Consider the following 9,293-nt stretch of genomic DNA (forward strand, 5'->3'; position numbering starts at 1 on the left):
CCCAAAGAGTTTCGTTTTCCTTCTTGGTTTGGACTGGGGATCTTCTATTAGAAGACTTCTTATAGATTATAGATTTACAGTCACTCAAAGTTCTCAAGGTCTAAAGCCTCAGTTACGTGGGAAAAAGTGTAGTCCTCGACTTGTTGGAAAGCGGTCCCTAGAGGTTACTGTCTGTTGCTAGGTGAAACAGGGCACAAAGAGAAAAATCTTTGTGATTGCTGTGGTCACTAACAGACTCCCACAGTCGCCTGTAATTTGCATGGAAGATGGCAATTTGCCTGCAAACAGCTGTAAAGACCAAGCAGTAACAAAACTTGATACGTAAACTGGAAACAAAGACTCGAGCTGTGCTTTCACTTAAAATGAACGCATTTCCAAACATGTAACTTTTACTTTAACTGCAAACTGTCATTTCAGGTTCGCATTGCACTAGCACTTAGCGATTGGTTGGAGAGTAGTTGGCGTTTTCTATACAGACTACAGGTGATGACGGCAATCTGCCAGCAACCAAAGCAATCACAAGTAGATTTTTGGTGTACCGCCATTTAGCTTTTTGTGAAAATTTCGCCTAACTGCCAGCAACCTCCAGCAAACACTTGCCAACTACAGATTGGGAAATGCAACTTTTTTCTAGTGTCCCATGGTTAGTAGTGGTTCACAAACTGGTCTCTAGAGCCTACACAATTAGGGCTTTAGCAGTCAATTTAACAGCGACTGACATCAGTCAGGAAGGATTGGAATACTGTTTTTATCCTAGCAACAAGTGGTTGCCAGGTGGTTGCCAACCAGTCTCTAGGCATGTGTGATCAGGGCCCAGCATACTAACCTAATGTGAGCTAGGTTCTGCTCATAAGCAGGCTACTGTAATTAGCAGGCAGCTTGAAGAACAACTAGAAGCCTTTCAAAGCCTGCTCACCAACACATTTCCAGTATTATATCAGGAGGGTCTATGAAGAACTATTTCTGTATTTAATTCAGTAGACAAACCAACATTCACACCCACGTAAATCTCCAGCTGCATGGATTTGAAAGTGAGCCAAGGTTAACTATGTGTTAGCAAATGATCTCTGAAGTCTACAAATTATTAGTCAAATATTTATAAATCTTCAATAATCTCTAACTTATGCAACTTTCGAAATCACGCTGCACTGGATGTGTTGCGACATATAAAAATGTGAGTCAATGAACTGTAACGTCATTGGAGGAACTAAAACAGCTAATTAATGAGCTCAAATGAATTAAAAACTCCAACATGATCTGACCTTAATGTAAGAAGAGGACTACTAAAGACACAAAACAAAAACACAACTGCATTTCTCAGAACCAACAAAACCAATACGGACTTTGCCCTTGTCGACAAATATGGGTGAGGTCGGCGGAAAATTTAACCGAAACTTCTGATTAATGTTCAAGATTACATGATTCAAATGTACACAGCAACGAGGACTATGTTATAATCCTACACCTGTGAGTCTCCGTCTGTTATGACGACATAAAGGCAGTGACCTCCTGTCTCATTCTGATAAAAGTCCTTGTTGACCAGATGAAATATAAAACCTCGCCTTTTTCTTCAGCAGCAGGTAAACATTGACTTCAGATTCAGCTTTATGTTTTCCAAACCTGCGCTTACTGGAAACAAAAGTCTATTCGCTTAGAGCTTAGCAGCTAGCCTTTATTAGGAGTCCCAATTCTTTTGATTATTGGCTCCATTGTCAAAAAGTTACTTTACTAATAGAGTTTAACAGCATGTCACATCGATTTTAGGAAGATTAAGTCGACTCCTAGCATCCAAATATCAAGATTTAACTCTAAAGCTCAAATCCAGTTGATTTCCATTTAACTAGAACACATTTTAGAAGCAAAATGCCAAATAATTAAATGATAAATAACAGTCATTCAACTCTGTAATACCCCATTTGTTGGTTTTCAAACATATAGCGCTTTTTAATCAGTAGTTTTCCATTCATCATTCATAACTCTGCAGTCATTTCACAGCCCAGGTTTATTGCACATTTCCATTAATTCCTCACATCCATTCACGTCACTGCAGCTGGTTAAAATAGTTATGATTAAACACCGTAATGTGCACGAAATGTCAACAATGAATTTAATTAATGCCTGTGTTACATGTACACCGTGCTGGGTGGATTTTCTTCACTGGCACATCCCGGTCAGCATGCTGAGTGCTGTGAAACACTAAGATAAGGATACAACTTTAAATAAAAAAGGGGCATTTTCAGTGTTTGTACTCTGTGTTTAGGTTCAAGTGTCCCATCATCCCACTGCAGCGCCCACAGAGGCATGTGTCCACACATTCAAGGTTTATGGAGGGCGACAGTGAGGCATCACTCCCTGACCAGCAATCTATTACTCAACTGAGCCCTTTCCCTCAGCACTGCCTCCAAATTACATTTCTGCTGTCGAGATGCTTTTCCCCTCCCCTCCCACATCCGCGGGGTTGTTGTTTGGACAGGTTGCCTACTGATTGCCTTGCTGCTGCTGTGATTGAACAAGGATGCGGTGCATCTCTGAGGCCACGCGGGGCTATAGGCTGCATACCAAACGGGCAAGCAGCATGCGTTTGGAGAGCTTTGGATGAGAGCGCCATCAGTGAGTGGGAGGGAGGGAAACCCCGCACAACACTGCACTACAGAGATCAGACATTCAGTGCAGCAGCATGGAGGAGCTTTGTTTCAGCACCTCAGGCATCAGCAGTTAATCTGAATGTAATTGTGCACCAATCTTAAACACAATATGACTCGCGCTTTAAAGGACGACAGTTTGATGTGTGAATCTCCATAATTCTTTAAGACATCTGTGAAAATATGAGTAAATGAACAATGCAGAGAGACGTTGTTTAAGAGGCAAAGAGGGTTCCCTACAGAGGCGGAGAATAACAACTAAAAAAAAAGGATTTCAAGTTTCCAGGCTTTCTAGGAAACTGCAAGCACATTATGTATTTTTAGCCCCAGCTCATTCATATGTCTCATTAACAGAGAGATGAAGCTTGAAATATTAGGGACTGCAAGTATGAGATATTTCCAAACTGGTAAAATTACAAGAAAAGACTGTATCAAAATAAAATCTATCACTAACCCTTCTGCAAGAAATCAGTTCACTGTTTGTTTAAATCTGTTTCAATATGGTAAAAAGCTGTTACAAAAAACAAAACTATAGACTTTATTTAGCCAGATTTTATGTCTTTTGTGTGATTTTAGGCCCATTGTGTTAAGAGAATATTCAAATATTTAAAAAATAACTGTTAAGTTAGACATGTGAGGGTGAAGAATATTAATGCATGACATATTGTTATTACTCGGCTCATATCAAGTTTATTTTGCCTTCCTAAAGCTTCATGCCACCATCTTCCAAATCTATGTTCTGCACTCCACTTAAATTAAATCCATTATATTAAAACAGAGGTGAATAAAACTGACCATTTGAAGAGACATTGACTTTATGTCCTCTCCTAAACTTCTGGTTTCACTAGAGCTTTGTGTGCGTGTTGCTGTAAAGGGAGGGCAGGGTGAAGAGGGAGAAGCGACAGGAAGCCATTTCACAAAGAAAGTCTTGAACACATTACTATAAATTTAGTCCTAAAGAGGAAATTTTAAGGAAAACAAAAGTCACACAAAGGTTAACATTGCTTTAACTGCTGAGCTCATATCCATCCACTTAAGGTCACTAATTACGGTACTTCCAATCGCTCGATGCAGTCTAAACAAGGCTCATCTGCTGGTCGCTTTGTGAAGGAGATAAATGGAGGAAATAAACTCGCTGGTGTGCAGTATGCGTTATGGTGGGTGGATATAGTTCCATTAACTAGTATACATTAACCCGTTCCACTTACCTGCCCCAGTGACAACCGTATCAGTTACTGGTGATCACATGAAAGGGACTATATGACGACACAGCCTAGAGATCACCACATGTTGTTTTTCACCCACAGACATAAACATGAATGTTTGTTTAAGACACTTTCTGAAGACAGAAGCCATGGCCATCTTTTATATACAGTTTATGGACAAAGCCAAGGGAATGAATTAAATATTTTATGGATACAGCAAGTCAGGTGTGAGGCTTAGCTACTCTTCTTTTATCCAGCACTATAACCTTCAACTTGAACATTTTATCATACAGCCTAAGAAATCCTTACTCCAGCTTACTCCCACAGTTCAAAGACATGTAGTTAGTGACGTTAGTTTAACTGGTGATTTTTAATTGCCCATTGGTGTGAATGTGAATGGTTGTCTGTCTCTCTGTGTTAGCTCTGCGACAGGCTAACAACCTGTACAGGGTGTACCCCTTGATTCGAACTATGGTAGCTGGGATAGTCTCCAAAAACCCTCCCTCCACTCCCTCAGGACCCTGAATCGGTTAGGCAGACAAGAATGGAAGGAAGCGTAAGAAATCAGAGGACTTTGGCTCTCAGACTCCAGAAAATATCTTCACATATTTTCTCATGTAAAAAAAATAGAAATGATTATGAGCACACCAAGTTTAGATTGAGGCTTTAAATGCTGCACTGAGCAACATTTTACCATCTTCCCAAAGAAGCTTCACCTTCTTTATCTGTAACAACAACAAGATCTCACAGCTCACGACAACGCTGCGAGCATCAACCACAAGCGCAGCATGAGCTAGTCAGATACTGCAATCTAGACAGCTACAGAAAGGTGGTGCAGCTGTCTAGTTTGCTTTTTGAAATACGACTTTGTAGAAAGTATGACATATTTGTGGTATAATAGTTTTGTCTCAAGTCAATCTGATACAAAGAGCCACACCATGACTCAAACTTTAAGCAGAGGTTTTGGATTTGCAGCACACAAGTATCAGTCTGGCACATTTGGCTGCAGCCTGCAGTGTCTGTCACAAGAATGCATGTGCGAGCAAATGTATGTGCACACATACAAATGCACGCACACACTCCTCTATCCTGTGCCGGCAGATCCCGGAGACCTCTAATGCTGTGTGACTGCAATCCCCAGGGATTCTTTCTGCACTACTGGATGAGCTCCCCTGCCTTTGTGTTAAGACATCAGGGAATCCCTACATTCGCTTGCTTCTCTCATTCTTTATTTGCCCATTTGTTCCCCTCACAACCCCCACAGCGGGTGTGCTGCATGAAGGTTCGGTTATCATCACCGAGGTACCCTGCTCGAGACTACGATACAACAGCCTCAAATGATAACCGCACCTATTGCTTAGAGGAGCCGAATGAACCAATTTAGGGAAGCGTCAGTATGACAAATTACAGTACGGCAGGATAATTTCTTACACTGCAATGGCTTGTTGTTTATGAAGGAAACAGCAGTGTACATTTTGGATCTTTCACATTGGCCTTTAGGGGTTCATAATAAAAATTATGCAATATATGAGCTCATTAGCTCAGCAGTGTTGTTTAAATCTACTCAGTGGACGGGGCTGACAGATGAAAACGTTGCCAGTTCTCGTCTGAATCTACTTTGTCAGTGTTAAGTAGCCACTCTGGACAGCAGCCAACCCTGTCTGAGGTCTAAGAGCCACTTGGGAAAGTTGAATTGGGCTTTTCTATTTTCACATTATACTGGCTGTTAAGATGTAACACTTGAGGCCAAATAAGAAAAGTAAATACAATTTAATTATGGATCAGCCCACATGTCTGACCTAAGGAGCAAACTTGCTCCTCATTTCAATCGGTGCTTCAAATATTTTTTTTTTAAATCAAATATTGCAAATTCAAACAAGTGACAAATTAAAAAAGAAAAAGAAAGAAAAAACTGTTATTTTGATTACACGAGAAAGAAATTAAAAGGGTTTTTTTCACCAGTTGTGTAAATATCATTAGGTGATTTCTTGTTGCTTGGATATTTCAAAAAGTATTCAACTTCATCCTCTCTAAATCAAAAATTATTTAGCACTTAAAAAAAACCCCCATCTACAAACAAATAATTCACTCTGGAGCCTAAATCACTGATGAAAAAATGAACTATTCTTGAGTGAAAGCTCACTATTACGCTGTTGATTCAGACAAAACAAGGCAATCAGAAAACATCCTTTTTGCCACTTTTTCCTCAATTTTCTGTCATTTTGTATCCCGAAACAAAAACACACAAATATGCATTTGAGTCACCGATGATTACTTATTCTCCACGGCTGAGGCCCCAAATTGATGGAAAGCCAACCAAGCATAAAATATTAATAAATAAATCCTGCATACATCATGTTTTCCTGTTGGTAGCTGAGCAGAGGTTTTTTTTTTACATCCTGCAGCTGACAACATTTCAACCACCAAATGGAAGAAGAACTTCTCATTTCTGAATCACCCACATGCACCTCTGCTCATCTGAAGCAAAACCCACCTCTGAACAGCAGAATGAGGTCAGCCTGTTTCTTTATCAGCGCAGCCAGAGTACAATGAGCACTGTGTCACGCAACCAGCCCAGCCTCCATACATTCAGCAGCATCCCGAGGCCACTGCTGTGCGCCTGTCACCTTTACGGTGAAATCCCCATGAAAAGACCTGGTGGGATATCCTGGTGACTCCGCGGACAAGGTCATCACTAATTAGGCTAAAACTCGGTTTATTATAAGAATAGGATGAAACAGCCTTGTTACACGGTCACTTCTTGTCACATCAAACCCAGCTCAGATCACTTGATCTAAACACGCATTGTTTGTGCTTTATTTATGTTTCACATCATCTTTAACAGCTCTTCGGTCTGCTGGAACAAGTTCAGCAGTGCAACACATTCTCAACAGGTTATTAAATTAACGAACAGGTAAATCTACCGTCGAAATCAGCGGAGGCAAGAAGGGAAATACCAGCTTTCTGCTGCAATGCACCTGCCCAAACGCGCCTAACTTTAGGTAAGAAGCGGGGCTGTCTGGACCCACTGATGTGTGCTGAGTCCTCTGAGGTCGTGGTCGTGATGGTGGACGGAGAGAGCCCCCTCCCCTCCTCTTTCGTCCCCGCAAAACAAGGAAAAGGCACAAATAAAACATCAGGAACTGCGAACAAGCTGCACTGCTGACCATATGTGCCGTATGCAACGCGCCGGTGTTTCAGCGTCCCGGAGCGCTGCCGGCTGACCTGCAGAGCGGCGGTGTCTTACCTGGTGTGCTCGCCTTTCACGGTGAGGGTCCGGAGGGGGGTGAGCACGGCCGGCTGCGGAGTCAGCCCGAGAATCATGAACCGTGTGAGAGCCTGTCGGTGCGCCTCAGCACCGTCTGAAGGCAGAGATCCACAGCCAGGGTGTTCCCGACAGGAGGGGGCGTGGTGTGTGTGTGTGTGTGTGTGTGTGTGTGTGTGTGTGTGAATGAGAGAGCCAGAGAGAAAGAGAGACAGAGAAATGGCTCTTTTCTGACAATGCGACATTCATTCTTTTTCTTCTTATTGTCCGTATAAATTTAACTTTAAAGGGCAAGTCGGTTCATAAAGCGCACACTGCAGTGCAGATCTAGGCTGAGGGAAACTCCCACTTGTCATTGCTACATTATGTATTATGGATTTCCCTGCTGGCATCCTCTGGGAGTCTGTATTTCTGTGGTAATGGCCGCAGGAGATGCCTGCTGTAGAGTGACTGTTTATTTACTAGTCTCACGAAGGACTGGGAGGGTTGATTATCTTTGAATAAAACACACAAATCAATATTAACAAGGCACACAACTTGTTTATGTCTGTGTGCCGCACACCTTTTGGTAAACAGTGCAGGAGTCTGAAATAAAAAGGATTTCTGGTTACATTTAAAATGTCAAACACAATCTGACTCATCCATCCACACACCAAGCAGCTGTATTTGTCTGTTTTTGTTCAACACACTGAGCAATCAGCCGCAAAATGGAAGTGAACTCTTTAATATAGTAACTCGTTAAAAAAACAGAACACCTACTGGGATCATTTGAAGGGTTAGAGATATGACTGAATAATAATTTAATCAAATTAAAAATGTTGCAACAAATCTGAAAAAATTAACAAATGCTTTTTGCCAGTCTGTGAAGCTGGGGGTCAGACACCCACCTTTACCCACAGCCCAGCCTTCATTGCTAGGCTCAGCCTTAGAGATGGCGCCGAGTAGAGTCGCTGCTCATTTGGCTCAGAAGGAGCTGCTTGAGGTGGTTCCCTCTGGAGGTTTTTCAGATATTTGCCCAACCTGAAAGAAACTCTGGGTTAGATCTAGAACCGACTGGGAAGGTCATTTATCTCATCTGGCACTGGAACCCCTCGGAATCCTGCAGGAGGAACTGGAAAGTGTTGCTGAAGAAGGGCGTCAACAACATCCTGTTTACCCTGCTGCAAAAAGTGACCCAAGGTCAGATAAGAGGAAGATAATGGATGGATGCTTAGCCATCATACCATTAAGCAAATGAAAATAATGCAGTATGATTGTTTTACAAGTAGGCTACAGCAAAATCCTATATGTAAAAGTAAAAAATGATCAGTCTAATAATTGTTCTAATCAATTAGATCATTTGGCTTTTGTGCAATCTTCTTTGTTTCTCCCCCAATACTTGTTCTTAAGTTTTATCAATGAACACCAAACAGTTTAACACACACACACAAAACAAAGTTGTGTGTAGTCTTTTCATTCCCGGTAACAAAGGGTAACACTTGGCTCAGAAGCATTGATCCAACTGTGTAAAATACACTTTCTGGCAATTACAAGGAACTTCTCCAGAAGGCTTTAATGCGCTGTGGTTGGGGAGGGGAGGCTTAAGAGGAAAACGCCAGGATTTTAACATTTTATCTTTATTTTAAATATCTCATTATGTTCTTTGGAAATCATTGTCCAGAACTTGGAAATCAATTGATGCTTCCTCCCTATCAGAATGGCACTTAATGCACAGATGAGAGAGAGAGAGAGATTTGTCTTGTGCAAAACAACAGTGATATGTAGTCCATAACAAATCTTATACTGAGTCTCTCTCAGTCTATTAAATGTAGAGATAGGTTTGACCAGGGCTTCCTGCCAGTCATCCTTTATAAATGCTGTTTAAATCCATTTCACTTCATTTATGGGCAACATTTGGCAGCTTGTTTGCATCAGAGGACGTGAGTAGAGAGTGAAATGTGTAATGGTGTGTGGGATATTTTCAGCCCTTTGGACCCGAGCATCATTTAAACACCACAGCTTACCTGAGTGTTGTTGCTGACCATGTTTATCCCCCCAAAAAAGAATAGTAATATAATAAGTATAGTCATTTTTCTAACATATTTGATGAATCTTAGTCATCCTAAAGGTTTCACAAATGTTTTCTCCTCTTGTGTTTCTCAGTATATTTCTTTCTGTGTGGCGCTTCTGTGCTAAAACGCT

The 9,293-nt window shown here is 41.3% G+C and overlaps 1 protein-coding gene across 3 annotated transcripts in view; it reads right to left on the reverse strand.

Annotated features, from left to right (window-relative positions):
- sytl5 (synaptotagmin-like 5) overlaps positions 1 to 7,242 on the reverse strand; it is a 48,112-nt gene extending 40,870 nt beyond the window's left edge. For all 3 annotated transcript variants that reach the window (XM_085433687.1, XM_085433688.1, XM_085433686.1), the window contains exon 1: positions 7,095 to 7,242. The gene's annotated coding sequence lies outside the window, so the exon portion shown is untranslated. The remainder of the gene's footprint in view (positions 1 to 7,094) is intronic.
- Positions 7,243 to 9,293: the final 2,051 nt, after the last annotated feature.

Source organism: Copadichromis virginalis, linkage group LG16 (assembly GCF_057382275.1).
Source record: "Copadichromis virginalis isolate Kocher_CV1m ecotype Utaka linkage group LG16, C_Virginalis_male_GT1.1, whole genome shotgun sequence".
Lineage (NCBI taxonomy): Eukaryota > Metazoa > Chordata > Actinopteri > Cichliformes > Cichlidae > Copadichromis > Copadichromis virginalis.